The sequence below is a fragment of the Micromys minutus genome (genome assembly GCF_963924665.1).
Source record: "Micromys minutus genome assembly, chromosome: 13".
NCBI classification, from domain to species: domain Eukaryota; kingdom Metazoa; phylum Chordata; class Mammalia; order Rodentia; family Muridae; genus Micromys; species Micromys minutus.
Window position 1 is genome coordinate 16,969,161 of NC_137982.1, and position 18,339 is coordinate 16,987,499.

General features: G+C 34.8%; 1 protein-coding gene across 1 annotated transcript in view; it reads right to left on the reverse strand.

Annotated features, from left to right (window-relative positions):
- The window catches only part of LRP1B (LDL receptor related protein 1B), a gene marked incomplete at both ends in the record, with an annotated part of 1,929,155 nt that overhangs the window by 1,168,716 nt on the left and 742,100 nt on the right, over nucleotides 1-18,339 (reverse strand). The window lies entirely within an intron of this gene.

Sequence of the window (18,339 nt, forward strand, 5' to 3'; positions counted from 1 at the left end):
AAGGTTCATGAAGCCAAGCAGAACAATCGAGTCTGCTTCTTCTGATTATTTGTAAAATGCTACAATATTTTATTAAAATCCAACATCAGAAGCGCCAGACAGTATTGTTTGCTGACTATATCAATACTTTTTATAAATTTTCAATATTTCCAAGTCTTAGCCTAAAATTTCCTCCCCTTTTTGTCACATGAATTTCAGGAAGAATACATAAATCTTTAGGAGATGAGGCCATTGGAACATAGAATATTGCTATTGTCAATATGCTAAAAGCTACTTTAATACTTCCATAAAGTTCTTATAAATGCAAAACTGCCTTTAATGTATGCAGTGACCCTGATCTAAATGCAAGATTACTATATACCTAGCTTGCAAATATTCTAAAAGGTTTTATCCCCTTCTTCCCTAATTTAGGTGATCTCTGTAAAGAGAGACTGCAGCAATTTCATTATCATAATTTTATTTCTGACCCACCAAGGAAAGGACAGTAAAGTGAGGCAGGAATGTGAAAAGTTAGAGAGCTGAACATTTCTTTGGCAGCACTGAAGGGGTCAGGCAATCAGTACTTTTTGAAGTTGTAGATCTTCAGTAACACCTATTTCATGTTGCCCCAATAGCTCCAGAACCTATTTATAAAAGGTAAGAAAAGATAACAGACCGTGATAAAAAAAAAAAAAATCAAGGATAATGTTTAACTAAGAAGTGAGAAGACTTACTAACACATATGCAAATAAGTAGTAATTATGAGTTAGGTTTGTTTACACAAAACTTCAGATGTTCAAAGTATCCCAAAGATTAAAATGAGCTGGGCTCTCAGTTATGAGCTTCTGAAGCAAACAAAGCATTCTGATCCACCCTTGCTTTGAAGTTTGTGCTGAGAAATGTTCTGTAGTTTTTAATGGGTTGCCCTTTATGGACACATGGTGTTCCTTTCAGCTTTCTATACATTGTCTTTCTTCTGCACTATAAAGTGTCACGAGGAGGTCATATTTGAGGTATTAAGTCCTCAGTGTCTCCTGTATCTAAATGAGTATCTCTTAGATATGGGAATACTTCTGCTATAATTTTATTGTAAATATTTTCTATGCCCTCAGCTACAAAATATCCTCCATATTCTGTACTCTTGATTCTTTCACAGTATCCCATAGATCCTGAAAGTTCTTTTCATACTTCTTTATGAATGTATCTTTGTTATTCCATTTGAAATGTCTTTTTCATTGTATGAATGTTTTGCATGCATGCATGTCCATTCATCATATGTGTACTGGTCCCTGTGGAGGTCACAAGAGTGTATTAGATCCCTAAAGAGGAGTTACAGGTGGCTGAGAGCCACTGCTTGGGCACTGGGAACAGAACACGAGCACTCTGCAAGGGCAGTCAGTGCTCTTAATCTCTAAACCATTTCTCCCTGTGTCTTCTTTCTTATTATCTTAATGCTTTGGTTCCTAGTCTGTCTTCACATCTTGTCCCCCCTTGGACAGAAGCTATTGGTGAGATGTTCTATGAAGTAGCTGAGTTGACTTCTGAATATCCATCCCCATTATTGGAGTGCACGTTTCCTCCATCATACAGTCTTAACTTTTCTATTGCAATGAAAAAGAATCACAATGAGCAAGGCAACTAATAAAGAAGCATTTAATTTGGTGCTCACAGTTCCATATGGATAGCAGCAGTGACCATCACAGAGAAGAACCTTGGCAGTCAGCCTGAAGACACGGTGTGGAGTAATAGCTGACCTCTTACCTCTTGTTCCACAATAATGAGGCAGAAACCTCCTCCAACAAGGCCTCACCTCCTACTCTTTCCCAACCATTTGGTGCATTCTCAGCCAAATCACAGTATTTATTGATTGCTTCTTGACATATTTTCAACTTTCTTATTTCATCCAGCTGTTGTTTATTTGTATTCTTTTTGAAACCAGACATTTACTTTGTATTTGATAAGTTTTGTAACATACTGGCAAACTAATTTATTTGTGTGGAATCTTGTATATTTGATATCTATTGATGCTCATCGCTGTAGAATTGGAAATGTTTAGAGGAGTCATGTTTCTTCATCTGAGTCATGTACTGGGCCTGCACATCTAGGTTTGATTCGCTTGTATTTCTATTAAAAGATCTTTATTCTTACAGTGGCATCACTTGTAATGTTCAAGAGTTACTAGATTTTCATGGTGTTGAAGTGCAATTTTCTTCTGATAATCTGATGTTGGGAGCATCAGGTCTTGTCCCCTGTATGCTCTAGAGTGGAGAAAACTCACTTCAAAAACAATCTTTATCAATGGCTTTGTCAAGTAAAAAAACATGATAATAGTAAAATTCCAAGGAACAGAAAGGAAGTAAATAACTGCTGCCCAGGATGTGAATGCTGATCCAGTAGTTATGGTAGATGTGAAAGGAAAGAAAAAGAAAGCAAGTCAGGGTGATGGTCATGGGAATGATACAAGGAAAAAGCACGTGAAAAAAAGAAAAATGCATGGATAGCAGAGACAGTGCAGAGATGGAAATGTTTTGGGAAAGTATAGAATAAAAAGAAGGACGAACGATGAAGTTAAATAAATATGCTGGAAGCCTCTATCCTCTGAAGGTTGAGAAATGGCCATTCTAACTGGAATGGACTATTTATAAACTAATATATATATATACAACATATGAACCAAAGGCCAAAGAAACATGAAAGGGAGCAAGAGAAAGAGGAATAAGATCAGAGAACAGCAGAGATGGCTCTCTGATTAACTTTGGGAGCAACCTATGTTAAGGATGGTCTGTTATAAATTGAAAAGAACTGTATACAGAGCCTGGATGAAACCTTGCCGGCTACATTATTACATTTCCTTGACTGAACCCATTTTGTGATCCAGAATGTCTGTCGTACTCAGTGTGTAACTACCCTCACTTCTAGGCTGTATTTTCAAGTCAGTTCCTATTGGTGTGGAGCTGTTCATGGGTATTGTCACAGATGTTGGGCAAAGTTCTGAGAGACTTTCAGTCCTCTGGCTGAAAGGATGGACTATTACAAAAGGCAGTTTTCTTTGTTTGTTTGTTTTTGTTTTGTTTGTTTAGTTTTTTTTTTTTTTTTTTTTGGTTTGTATTTTCCTTCTGTTGTGCATACTACTGAGAAAATGTATTTACCTCCTGTCTCTGGACCAACCAATTTAACTTTAAGAAAATTTATGCTTATATCTACCTTCTGGCACTATTTCTGCTTCTCATGTATTCACTGCTCTCTTAGTTTTACTCTTTTTGATTTTTGGGGGTTGATGTTGATATTTCCATTGTCTCAAGGAGTTTGCAACCCCATGAGAAGAACAATATGAACCAATCAGAACCCCAGAATACCCCCACCCTCCCCTGGGCTTCCCAGGGACTGAATAAATTACCAATTAAAGAGTACACATGTTGCCTGTGTAACAAAGGATGGCCTTATCTGACATCAGTGGGAGGAGAGGTCCTTGGTCCTATGAAGGCTTGATGACACAATATATAGGGGAATGACAGGACAGAGGGAGTGGGTGGATGGGTGAGCACCCCCATAGAAGCAGGTAGAGAGGGATGAGATAAGGGGGTTTGCAGAGGGAAAACTTGGAATGAGGATAACATTAGAAATGTAAATAAATAAAATACCCAATAAAAATATGGAGTATTTTTTAAAAAAATCATTTTTAATGTATCATTTAATCTATTCTTAGTTTTTTTTCTTTTTAACATTTGCAGTTTTATTTGCCTTCAAAATGGAAAATAATCACATTAATAAGTTTTTCTACGACACAATCCAAGTAATATTTCATTAGATTATAGAATAGAAGAAACTAAAAAAAATGTTTTATAAATAACAGGCTAGTGGTATTCACCAACTAAGCCTTTAACTACAGTGAGATATAAAGGGTATTTGTTTCTTCTTATCTTTGATGCCAGGTTTTCCAAAACATGCTTTAACACCCTAATGTTTAGTCAGTTCTTTAGAAATTGTACAAGAAAAGGGAAGGGAGATCTAAGTTTCCAGGTTTTTCACTTTAAAAAATTCTGTTTAATCTGGAGAGTAGGCAGTGGATGCAACTATAACTTTGGTAAACCACCAATTTTAGCCAAAATTTATATCTTTGTTTGTTTTTACAATATTTGAACAAGGAATTAATAAAAAACAAGTAAACAAGCAAATAAATAAAAATGAGGACTCATTAGAATTAAAAGTTGCAAGAATAGCATACCGTGTAAACATGATATAGTTAATCTTTGTTGAGAGAACATTCTTTTTCTATAAGTTATTATAGTTTCAATTGCATATGAGCTTAATTTTTGAGACCTTTTAATTGGTTCAAATCTATCTTAAGCTTCCTGTTACAATTGATATATTTTAAGTTCAATAAAATATATTCCTTATTGTTTGCATTCTGATAATGTAGCATACATTTAAATGGTTATTGTAGCACAACAAATGTCAATATAAAATCAAATTTTAACACAATACAGTCTTGATTTTTTTTCAAAAATAAATCAAGTACCTCCTTTAGTAGGTTAAAGAGTTTTCACTATTTTTCTCTTGAGACATGAAGATTTATGTGAATTTAACTATACAGTAACCTGTTAAATTCTCTGAATAAAATAATAACAGGGAGTTATAAGAAAAATATTTTGAAACTTAATATAATCTATTATGTATTGCAAGAAAAAAACAGTCCCTTGTCTATATAAAAGCATACTTCAGATCAGATGCTCATATTAGTCAGATTTAATTTAATATATTTCTAAATTTTAATAAGATGAACTCAGTTCCCGAAACTACTATGACATTTAATTTACTTTTTTTAGATAACTAGAAAACAGTGACAATACCCTGGTGTATCATAAAATCAGGTTATTTCTGATGAAAGTAATCTTTCAGCTACTGCTATTTTCCTTACATTGATTTGTACTGTTATCTGAAGTCATGATCCAGCAATATTTTTTAACAATATAACAAACTAAGGATGAAGTATTAAAAATTAGTCATGAGGTGAAACATTTCAAATTATTATCCTGAAAGCTTAATATTCCAAAGGTTGAAAGCAAATAAGCACTTAGGGTAAGAAGTCTGTAGCATCTCTTGAGATAATGGCATAGTACTTCAGAAAAATAGAACAATGGGCCTATCAGTCAAATCAAGTGCTGAACAAAAAGGAATGATCTTTTATTCCCACAAAAGCCTGGCTTATTGACCCCCTGAGAGCGCAAGTTCCTCTTGCTATCTTGCTACTCACAGGGGTTGTAAATGCAGTAAAATATTTTAGTCCAAAATTCCTGCATTCACTTCTATTTATTTCACATTTGTCCATTGTCCAACTTGAATTTAATCTTATTCAGAAGTAGGACCTGAGTTCAGAACATAAACTGCAAAGTGGCCATAGTCATACTTTTCTCTGAACTAAGAACAAGAGAGCATTCATGGGGTGGTCCTATGCTCTCTGCACATAGGTAACAGACATGAAGTTGGATGTTCATGTAGTACTTCTAACTGTGGAAGCAGAGGATGTATCTGGCTCTGCTATCTGCCATTGAATACCTTTCTGCTAACTAGGCTGCTATGCATAGACTTAATAAGAGAAGATGCACCTATACTTCTGCAACTTAATATTCCAAGACTAGTTGGATATCTATGGGAGGCCTTTGCTTTTTTGAGAAAGAAGGGAAGAAGGATGGATGGAGGCAGATGTGATGTGACAGGGAAAATTTAGTAGGAGGAAAAGGAGCAGAAGCTGAAATCAGAATATAAAGTAAATGAATTAATTAATAAAAATTAAAAAAATGAATCATTTTATTCATTATAATTAACATATATGCTCCAAATAAAAAAGCACCCACATTCATAAAAGAAACCCTACTAAAGCTCAAAAGATACATTTCACCCCACATAATAATAGTGGAAGACTTTAATACCCCACTCTCACCAATGGACAGATCATGGAAACAGAAACTGAACAAGGACACTGCAAAACTAGCAGAGACTTTGAACCAACTAGAATTAATAGATATTTACAGAACATATCATCCTAAAGTAAAAGAATACACCTTCTCATCCCCCCTTGGCACCTTCTCGAAAATTGACCACATAATTGGACAGAGAACAAGCCTCAATCGATATAAGAAGATTGAAATATTCCCATGCATCCTCTCAGATCACCCTGGTCTACGGCTTGTCTTTAAGAACAACAAAGACAACAAAAAGCCCACATACACATGGAAACTAAACAACGCTCTATTCAAAATAATAAAATGGATCACAATTCTGTGGACAGTCTACCCCGACATTTTACAACTGATTTTTGTAGTAAGTACTTGGATGATTCACTCACATGTTTTGACAATATTAATTTTATAATGTCATTAAATTAATATTTATTCATAAAAATTTTTCTATAAGTAACTTGTTATTAAATAGATAACAAAAGCAATTTAAAAACTCACACTATAGAGTCCCGAGGTTCTGAATTTACTTGTTATTAAAATACTACTTTAAGCACTTCTGCTGTAATCATGTTTTGCTATCCTCAAATAGCTTTCTCTGAATCATGTTTTCAAAAGAAAGATTTCTTAGCTCAAAAGTCTAGAGGTTCAAGAGGACAGGGACAGTGTATTTTAGCACTGGGAAAGACTTAGTCATGAATCATGAAGGCAGGTAGAAATCACAATTTGAAACAGGAAACAGGAATCTAGAGTCTAGTACACAGGCTTGTGTGTGTTTTATCACTTTTTGCAACAATTGTTCTCATGGTCACTAAATTACTTCTATAATTGGGTAAAGGTGGGATGATTTTGTTTGTTCTTACAAGTCCCCTCATGCACCTAAAACATGCCTACAAGATGAACATCATTTCTTCTAGGTAGGTTTCCCCAAGTCATGATTTCACAAGATTCTATAATCACAATACTGCAAAACTCTGGACTGTACCTCAAGCCTGTAGATAGCAAGCTATTTCCAAGGCCATACTTGACCTCTGTCTTTTCGTCTAAGGATCCTGCCATTTAAAATGTATCAAATATGTTGTAAACTATTGCTATGTCCCAACAAGATTTACAGCCTACATGTCCTCTATACCTTCTGAAATAACACCACATGAACATCACCAGTATATTCCCACAGCTTATTTCATTTACATGGCACATTGTTTCCAGTTCATCCAAAACTATGCTTTGGTCCACTAAGGCTTATCTCATAATGGATTCACGAATTCAGCATCATTTCAGTATATAGACTCTTAGGTAAAAGTCATGACCAAATCAGCAAACTCACTAATATTAACTATAAAACTAGTTAATACAAGCAGTTACACCATCTTGCTCTTCAATCAATATCTCTATGTACATAATCCCACACTTACAGAGCTATTTTCTGAAAGATATCTTTAAATTTCAGCCTTTTCAGCCAAAGCATCTGCAGCTTTTACAAAGGAATAATAGAAAAGATAAGAGAAGTAGTTTTGAAAACAGAGTGAAAAAGGATTATCCTGGGATAAAAATAAATTTTAAATCTGAACATTCAGATTTTAGGGCCATGTATATGTGTATATATCTCCAGATTCAATAATCCCCATCAAAATTCCAACTCAATTCTTCATAGAGTTGAAAAGAGCAATTTGCAAATTAATCTGGAATAACAAAAAAAAAACCTAGAATATCAAAATTCATCCTCAACAACAAGAAAGTATCTGTGGAAATAAACATTCCTAGCCTCAAGCTATAATACAAGACAATTGTGTAAAAAGCCACATGGTACTTGTACAGAGATAGGCAGGTTGATCAATGGAATAGAATAGAAGATCCAGAAATAAACCCTCACACATATGGCCACTTTATTTTTGACAAAGGAGCTGAAAACTTTCAATGGAAAAAGGACAGCCTCTTCAACAAATGGTGTTGGCTGAACTGGCACTCAGCATGCTGAAGAATGAAAGTAGACCCTTTTTTATCTCCTTGTGCAAGTGGATCAAAGATCTCCACATTAAACCAGGTACACTGAAACTATTAGAAGAGAAAATAGGGAAAACCTTAGAACACATAGGCACAGGAGAAAATTTCCTGAAAAGAACACCAATGGCTTGTTCTCTATGACCAAGGATCAAGAAATGAGATGTAATGAGATCTCCAAGTTTCTGTAAGGCTAAGGACACTGTCAAGCAAACAAAATGGCATCCAACAGACTGGGAAAAGAACTTTACCCACTGCACATCTGATAGAGGTCTATTATCCAATGTATACAAAGAACTCAAGAAGATAGACGCCAGAGAATCAAACAATCATATTAAAGCAATGGGGTACAGACCTAAACAAAAATTCTTAATTGAGGAATGTCTAATGGCTGAGAAGCATCTAAGGAAGAGCTTCTTGACATCCCTAGTCATCAGGGAAATGCAAATCAAAACAACCCTGAGAGTCCACCTCATACCAGTCAGAATAACTAAGATCAAAAACTTAGATGACAGCAGATGCTGGCAAGGATGCGGAGAAAAAGGAACACTCCTCTTCTGTTGGTGGGGTTGTAAACAGGTACAACCACTCTGGAAATCAGTCTGGTGGCTCCTCAGAAAATTGGACATAGTCCTACCTGAAGACCCAATTATTTTACTTCTGGGCATATACCCCAGAGATGTTCCAATATACAATAAGGACACATGCACCACAATGTTCATAGCTGCCCTATTTATAATAACCAGAAGCTTGAAAGAACCCATATGTCCTTCAGTAGATGTATGGATACAAAAATTGTGGTATATTTACACAATGGAGTACTACTCAGCTATCAGAAACAATGACTTAACGAAATTCTTAAGAAAATAGATGCATCTAGAGAATATCATCCTGAGTGAGATAACCCAGTCACAAAAGAACAAACATAATATGCAGTCACTAATAATTGAATACTAGCCACAGAAAGCTCTGAATACCTGAGAAACAGTTCACATGTCATATGAAGCTCTAGAAAACAAAGACCAAAAAGTTAAATTCTTAGTCCTTCTGAGGGAAAAAAATAGAAGTGTATATCACCCTCTCAGAGTGTGTACTCCTGGACCTTAAATCATTAATAATCCATGAGCTAAGAATATAGCCTTGTGACAATTTTTGATATTTAAAAATCATTAAATTTAATGTATGGACACCAGGAAAACTCTGTTTCCATATTACATTCTGTTCTACATGTACTTTATGCTTATGGTAACTAGTAGATTTCAATGCATACTATCAAACTTCTAAAAGAATTAGGTACTGACAAAAATACATTTCTATAGTGTTATGCCAAAATGCCTTTAATAATCTGTACATGTCTCTTTCTTTTTAAAAATTAAAGTTGAAAGAGAAAACACAATTTAAAAAAACAAAAAACAAAAACAAACAAACAAACAAAAATGCCAAAAAGTAAATGTCCTAATTCAAAGTTATGGTAACATTAAATTTAGCGGAATATAATTTAAAACAAAAGAAGAAGAAAAACTCATGGGAGAGAAGATATAAAATTTTCTAACAGGATTTTATTAAGAATAAACCTTTAAAAATTTTCTGAACAGAACACTAATGGCTAAGATCAAGGATCAATAAATGAGATTTTATGAGATTGCAAAGTTTCCTTAAAGCTAAGGACACCGTCATAAAAAAAAAAATGTCACAACACACTGGAAAAGGTTCTTCACCAATCCCACATATGATAGAGTCTAATATCCAGTATATTCAAAAAACTCAAGCAGTTAGACTTCAGAGAATAAAACAATCGTATTATGTAATGGGGTACAGAGCTAAACAAAAAATATTCAACTGAGGAATATTGAATGGCTGAGAAGCACCTAGAAATTACTAAACAGCCTTAGTCATCAGCAAAGTGTAAATCCAAACAATGCTGAGATTTCACCTCACACCAATTAGAATGCCTAAGATCAAAAACTCAGATGTTGGCAAGAATGCAGGAAAGAGCAACACTGCTCCACTGTTGGTAGCATTATAAACTAGTACAACCACTATGGAAATCAGTCTGGTGGTTCCTCAGAAAATTGAACATAGTATTACCTGAAAACTCAGTTATTCCATTTCTGGGAAAATACCCCAAAGATGCTCCAACATACAATAAGGACACATGCTCCACCATGTTCATAGCAGCCTTATTTATAATTGCTAGATGTTGGAAAGAACCCAGATGTTCTTCAGTAGAAGAATGGATATAGAAATTGTGGTACATTTACACAATGGAGTAATACTCAGATATTAGAAACAGTGACTTTACGAAATTCTTAGGCAAATGGATGGAACTAGAGAATGTATCATCCTCAGTGAGATAACCCAGTCACAGAAGAACAGAGATAATATGCAGTCACTGATGATCAGATACTAGGCCCATGAAGCTCTGAATATGCTAGAAATGACTCACAGACCATATGAAGCTCAGAAAGAAGGAAGTCCAAAATCTGGAAGACTCAGTCCTTCTTAGAAAAAAACCCAAGTGTATAGCACTCTCTCAGAATGTGATTCACCTAGACCTTAAATCATTAATAAATCAAGAGCTAAGAATGCAGCCTTGTGGCAATTCTTGGTATTTAAAAGTCATTTTGTTTAATCTTTAAACACCAAAAAAACTTTGACTATTTCCATGTTATGTTTTGTTTTATATGTACTTTATGCTCATTGACACTAGTAAGTTTTCAATGCATACTATCAAATCTTTAAAAAAGCTCAAGTACTGACAAAAATATATTCATATAGTTGTATGCAAAATGCCTTTATAATCCATACATTTATCTGTTTTTAAAATAAAGTTGTTTAATTTAAAAAAGAATAAAGTTTTACCGACTCCGACCAATTCAGAGAACAGACAGCAATGCATACATTATTATAAAAAGAATTACCAGGTATATCTACATTTCTTGTTTCTTTTTTATCTTTTCTTTTTTTCTTTGCATTTATTCTGTCATGTATTGTATCCTTGCTGCACTATCCCCTCCCTTCTTCCAGCCTCACCTCCTTCACCTCCTCGACCTCCACCCTGCCCATTCACTCCTCTTCCATTTCCCTTCAGAAGAGGTCAGGTCTCCCAGGAGTATCAAGCAAATATGAAAAATCAAGTTGCTATAATAATAGGTACCTCCCCATATATTAAGGATGAATGAGGAAACTCAATAGGAGGGCAAAGGTTCAAAAAGCAAGCTAAAGAATCAGAAAAAGCCTGTTCCCTCCATTAAGAGTTCTTATCTCCTTGTACAAAGCTCAAGTGTAAGTGGATTAAAGATCTCCACATTAAACCAGATACACTGGAACTATTAGATGAGAAAGTAGGGAAAACCTTAGAACACATAGGCACAGGAGAAAATTTCCTGAACAAAACACCAATGGCTCAAGCTCTAAGGTCAAAGATTAACAAATGGGACTTAATGAGATTGCAAAGTTTCTGTAAGGCTAAGGACATCGTCAAGAAAACAAAACGGCAACCAACAGAATGGGAAAAGATCTTTACCAACACCACATCAGATAGAGGCCTAATATCTAAGGTGTACAAGGAACTCAAAAAGCTAGACACCAGAGAATCAAATAACCCTATTAAAAAATGGGGTACAGAGCTAAACAAATCATTTTCAGTTGAGGAACACCGAATGGCCGAGAAACATCTGAGGAAGTGCTTGACATCCTTAGCCATCAGGGAAATGCAAATCAAAACAAGCCTAAGATTCCACCTCACACCAGTCAGATTGGCCAAGATCCAAGACTCAGATGACAGCAGATGCTGGCGAGGCTGCGGAGAAAGAGGAACACTTCTCCACTGTTGGTGGGGTTGCAAGCTAATACAACCACTCTGGAAATCTGTCTGGAGATACCTCAGAAAATTGGATATAGTACTACCTGAAGACCCAGCTATTCCACTTCTGGGCATATACCCCAGAGACACTTTAATACACAACAAAGATATATGCACCACAATGTTCATAGCGGCTCTATTTATAATAGCCAGAAGCTGGAAGGAACCCAGATGTCCTTCAGAAGACGAATGGATACAAAAATTGTGGTACATATACACAATGGAATACTACTCAGCCACCAGAAACAATGACTTAACCAAATTTTTAAGAAAATGGCTGCATCTAGAGAAGATCATCCTGAGTGAGATAACCCAGTCACAAAAGAACAGACATAATATGCAGTCACTGATAGTGGGATGCTAACCCCAGAGGCTTGCACTCCCCCAGAAACAACTCACAGACTGTATGAAGTCCAAGAAATAAAGAAAACAAAAAATATACATATATTCACAAAACAAGATGACTTTGACTATTTCCATGTTGCGTTTTGTTTTGCATGTACTTTACGCTTATTGCAACTAGTAGGTTTTCAATGCATACTGTCAAGCCCTTGAAAAAAATCAAGTACTGACTAAAAAACATATTCACATGGTTTTATGTAAAATTTATTTTAATGTCTGAAAAAACAGTACTGACAAAAATGTATAATTTTAAGCAAAAAATGTTTAAAATCTGTACATTTATCTTTGTTTTGCAAAATAAAGTCGTTTAAAAAAAATAAAAAAAAAGAGTCCCATAAAAACACCAAGCTATAAAACTATAACCCATATAGAGAGAGCTAGGATACACCCATGCAAGGTCTCTTATTTTTGGTTCAGTGTCAGTGTTCTTCTATGTGTTCATGTTTATTGATTCTTTACCTTTTTTTGTCTTTTCCTTGACATCTGTGGATTCTATAACCCTTCCTTCTCCTCTTTAGCAGAATCTCCTGAGGAAATTCTCTGCCATGTTTCTAATTATATTGATGAAGGATATTTGTTTTATAAGATGGTTCTCAACCTACATACTGTTTTCAAATTTTATTATGATATAATAATTTACCCATTGCATTATACTGGATAGGGAGTAGAATAGATATTTTAGGATTCACTGGTTAAGTCCTTTACTCAGTGTCTGGAAATAATCTGAATGAGAGGCATAAAAATGGTAGAAAAATTTAAGTCAATAATATCACATTTTTCTAAAATTCACATTAATTAAAATAGTCATTTAAATTCTAGTAGTATGCATTTTATAATATCAATTAATTGCAGTTACATTTTCTTTTGTTCATTAATTTTGATTCTGGCCTGATATTTGAATGATAATGTCTAATTTATATTTCATGTTCAAAAAATGTCTATAAAATAAATGCAAATTAGTTGCATTACTGCTATGATCTTACCACTCATCAATTAAACATGATTAAAAATTTGACAGTTCTCAGGAATGCTTCATTTAAAAATAATAAACATATGAAATAAAGAGTTATAAATTTTTATTGATGGCAGATTGGTAGACATGGTCACAAGCTTGAACTTAGTTATCTATTCACACCAGTTAATGCTTCATGGTACTTTGTCTAAATATCTCAATGCTCCAAGAAGACATGCAAATATATCATAAAATTTACCATGCAATATTGATCATCCTTATAAATAAATCAGATTTCACTGGAACTCCTGAAAGATAGGGAATATTTTTAAAAGTTTAGAATGCCCAGAAGGCATTTCAATAACAAGATGATAAAGGTATATCAAAGTTTCATATATTATTTTACTACTGATGATGAGATAAGTGAAGAAGTCAAGACTATGCTGCTACCTCATCCCGGGATAAGGAGGAACAAGCAGATAATGGCCTGTAGAGGACACAGAAAATGTTTTTCAGGGATGCAGATACTGCTGAGAATGATCCCACATCTGTGCATTTGGACTCAGTGGCTTATAGGGGAGAGGAGGGGGAGAGAGGCACTGAGAATCAGAGAGAGAGAGAAGTTAGGACAGAGGCTGTGAGTAAAAATATTGTAGTGGGGAGATTAGAACACATATGATTAAAATACATCTTATACACATTTAATAGTCCCAGAAAGTAATATTATATATATATATATATATTCATATGCATACATATACATTTTACAAGAAACTACATGAATTTTCTTATGAAATCTGTAACTACAATAATGAAAAATATGGCAAAACCTTTCAAATTGTTTAACAGCATCAAGGGTATTATAAGGCCTGCTCCATAAACAGAAATACATGCATAAAACTATAAATAGGGTCAAGAATTTTTTCTTGTGATCTTACAGTCTCCAGACATGAACTTAACTACTGTTACTTCTCTAAATGTATGCAGAATCAAATTACCTTCTGAATGCCTATCTTTTTACCCATAGATTAGTGCAGCTCTCGGGACTCAGTACAGCATCAACAACTGGCCAGAAGCCAGAGAATATGTTTCTAGCCAAAAATGATTTCTCTATACCACATCCTTATCAGAATCTCTGGAAGTACAATGGAAAAGGTGTTAATCCAGAGCCTTACCAAAACAGATGTGGATGCTTGCAGCCAACCATTGGACTAAGCATGGGGACCCCAACGGAGAAGTCAGGGGAAGGAAAGAAGGAGCTGATGGGGTTTGCAACCCTGGAGGAAGAACAACAATATCAACCAAGCAGATCCTGCCCCTTTGCAGAGTTCCCAGAGACTAGACCACCAACCAAGTAGTACACATGAAGGGACCCATGGCTGTGTCTGTATATATAGCATAGGATGGCCTTATTTAGAGTCAAAATGGGGGGAGGACCTTGGTAATATGAAGGTTTGATGTCCCAGTGTAGGGGAATGCCAGGGCAGGTAGGCAGGAGTGGGTGGATGGGGGAGTACCCAAGCAGGAGGTAGGGGAGGGGTGTGAAACCAGGAAAGGGGATAAAATTTGAAATGTAAATTGATAAAATAACCAATAAAAATGGAAAAGATTGAAAAGGGCAGAGTCTTGGAGTGAGTGATATGCTGTCTTCTTATTGTTCTAGGGCTTCTGTACTCATGAAATAATAGCTGCTGTGTTTATGGACTGAAGGCCTGTACAAAGCACAGCCAGTCAATATTTTAGCACAGAAAGATCAGAAGTTGACCCTAAGACACAGAGAGTAAGAGAGTTAGTCTAATTAATTAATTAATTAATTAGTCAATTAATTAATATTTGGGCCTAATTTTTCCTGGATGTGTACATATGCACTGTCTGTATATGGTATCCTTAGAGAACCAAAGAGGATATGATCCCCAGGAACTGGAGATACAGATGCTTGTAAGCTACTTTATATGAGCTGGGAACCAAGTCTTAGTCCTCTGCAAGAGTCACAAGTAATCTTTATCTCAAAGCTATTTTTGCATTCCACAAAGTCTGGTTTCCTTAGCAGCGAAGACTCGGGTCTGTTAATGATGCTCAGTGTGTGGCTTCACACTCATGAGCCGTTACAAGTTATTAAAAGCAAGAAGTTTAGAGGGAAAAGATATGATGATGGATCTGAGAGCAGTTATGGGAAGAAGTAGAGAAGATGTATGTTCAAATTACATTGCATGGGATACTTTAAAAAGTAGTAGGGGCTGGAGAGATGGCTCAGTGTTTAAGAGCACTGGCTGCTCTTTCAGAGGTCTTGATTTCAATTCCCAGCAAACACATGGTGGCTCACAACCATCTGTAATGGGATTCATTGCCCTCTTCTGGTATGTCTGAAGACAGTTATAGTGCACTCAGATGCATATATAAATAAATAATTTTAACAAAAGCTTTTAAAAAGAAAATATTACATTTTCCTTTGACATCAACAGGAAAGAGGCCTTTGGTCCAGAGAAAGTTCATTTTCCCAGTGTAGGGGACCGCCAAAGTGCTGAGGTGGGAAAGGGAAGTTGAGAGAGGAAGTACCTTCATGAAGGCAATGAGAGACGGGGGTGGAATTGAGGAGTGGGGATAATATCTGAAATTTAAATGCAGAGAATATTCAATAAAAAAGCAAGAAAAACAAATAAAGACTAATCAAAACCAGGCACATTCAGGATGGTAAGGTCCCAAACTGAGACAATGCACCAGATTTATGGTTATTGCAAAATCGATTTTTTCCTGAACACAAAATTTCAACTTCATGTCACTAAACAGCATTTTATATTTGGCCAATAGTGTACAAGGTTTCTTTGTTAGGCAACATCTGCTGCTATTACTCTACTACTCTAGTGGAATGTATAACAAACTGTATGTTGTGAGATAATTTTTTGCTCAATAATAATATGTGAATTTATATGACATTTTTGTAGCCATCTGTTTAAATATTGCATTAGTTTAAGAGCATTTTACAAAAGGTCTGTTCCTGTCCACACAAGAAATAAGAGGCATAAGTTACATAGAACAATGCCTTCTGGAAACCAGAACTGTGCATTTACCATGATTTAGATGTTGGTTACTAGCTAAGACGATCCAGGCAAAGGGCATTTGGAAGACACAAATGGAACTCTCTTCTATTTAACATCATTTCAAATAAGAAGGTTACCAACAAAAGTTGTGAAAATGTCACCAATAATATACCATGATTTAAAATACATTTCACAAGATATTTGCATTTATAAGTAACTACTGACTCTTTAGGGAGCACAGTAGCTTATAGATAATTAAACGTACAGACATTTTTTTGGCTCTCTATTGTCATATATTACAAACTGACAAAGAAATCTAATTAAACCAACAGCAGATCAAAGGGAAACTAACTCCTCTTTATAACTTCATTTTTCCTAATGTTAAACAATCCATCAGCAGGAGCCAAAATGATCTTTTTAAAGTGAGGTATCATTAGATTACCCATACTTTTCCTGCCTGCCTCTCTTCCATCATCTTTATAGTTTTCTACCGAAGCTGTTGGTGTCTGAAAATGAATACTCCCCTTGCTACAGACTCTCTTCACCTACTCCTGTTTGCAGTGTATATTTGCATTTCTGGTCCTTGAACTCTCCATCCATGATGTTTTCATCCTGCATATTTACGTAAGCTGCTCCCTGCTTCACATACATCTTTGTCTTCCTTCTGATCGGTTTGTAGATATTATCTGAGCTGAAATGTCATCATCTATTCTAATCAACACTAACAGCTTTTTCTTTGTTGACGGCTCCAACATAAGATTATTAGCTATTTGGTTTTTTAATATTTTTCTTATATACTATTTATTTTATTAAAATGAGCGTCAACTTTGTATTTGAACTCTTGTGTACAGAGTGAATCTACAAACCCTTGCTGTGAATAACACAGTGCCTGATATCTAGTAGGCACTATTATAGAAATACTGATTTAATGACACAATGAAAAACTTTTGTCATGCAAGGGATTTGAGACCTCAGGCCTAGCTCATTAAGGAAGCACTGCTTGAAAGGAAATGTCTATAAGGATATGACAGGTATTGTTAAACCCTTTGTTTATTATGTCTTTAATAAGCATTTCACAAAACCCCATTCTTTCCTCTGGATGAGAGCAAGCGTCTTCATATCAGTGACTTGATAAATTCCCATATGAGTTAATTTATGGATATTTAGAAATATTGCCAGATAATATTCTGTAACACTGCATGCAACTTTATGAAAATTAACTCAGAATTTTCTTATAAGTGTGCTGTGAATATCTTATATATGACTGAGTTAAAATTTTACAAAAAGCTCTTTAACAAACAATATATATTCAATATACACAAATTTAAGGCAAAGAAGAGGTCATAAAAGAAACATTAATAAACATTAGCAGCCATTGGAACAAAGTTTAATTGAATAATACAAATTTAACTTATAGTAAAATACATAGTAAATATTGAATTAAAGAAAAGTCTGTACGTCCACACATATGATGTTAGTGATAAAATAAAATGAAATACTCTTGATTGTTGTTATTTTTAATCATGTGTTTATTTGTAGGAAGCCAAACTAACACAGATGAGCTCAACTCCAGCAGACCTTAAAAGTCTGATGAGAGTAGATGAATATTCATGCATTCATAATGACTAAGCTACTGTTAGAGTAGCTATACACTGAATTTAAAAAAAGCTTATATAATCAAGAGCTATAAACCTGCTTTTTAGGATGGCCTAATAAAATATGATATATATATATATATATATATATATATATATATATATATATATATATATATAAGTTTGGGTGGAAGTGCAAAGGGGAAGGAAAATGATTGATAAATTCTAAAACTGAATATTGAATTTATATTAATATATAAAATTTTGAGAAAATGATAGGATTTAGAAAATGAAGTAAGGCTGGAGAGTCTGCATGACAAATATTATAAACAAGAATCATATTCAGTGAGAGAAAGAGATCTAGTGACTTCCTGGTATCATGTGAATGATAAAGTGGTTCAAATTATGCCAATTTAATATTTTACTTGGAATTTGGCATCAATTGTACCAAAATAGAATTGTGCCTTGATTTACGATACGACTCTGGAACAGTTCAATTAATCAGCGTGGCTTTCTGCTCTCATCGGTTTTAATCCAGTATAGACAGATG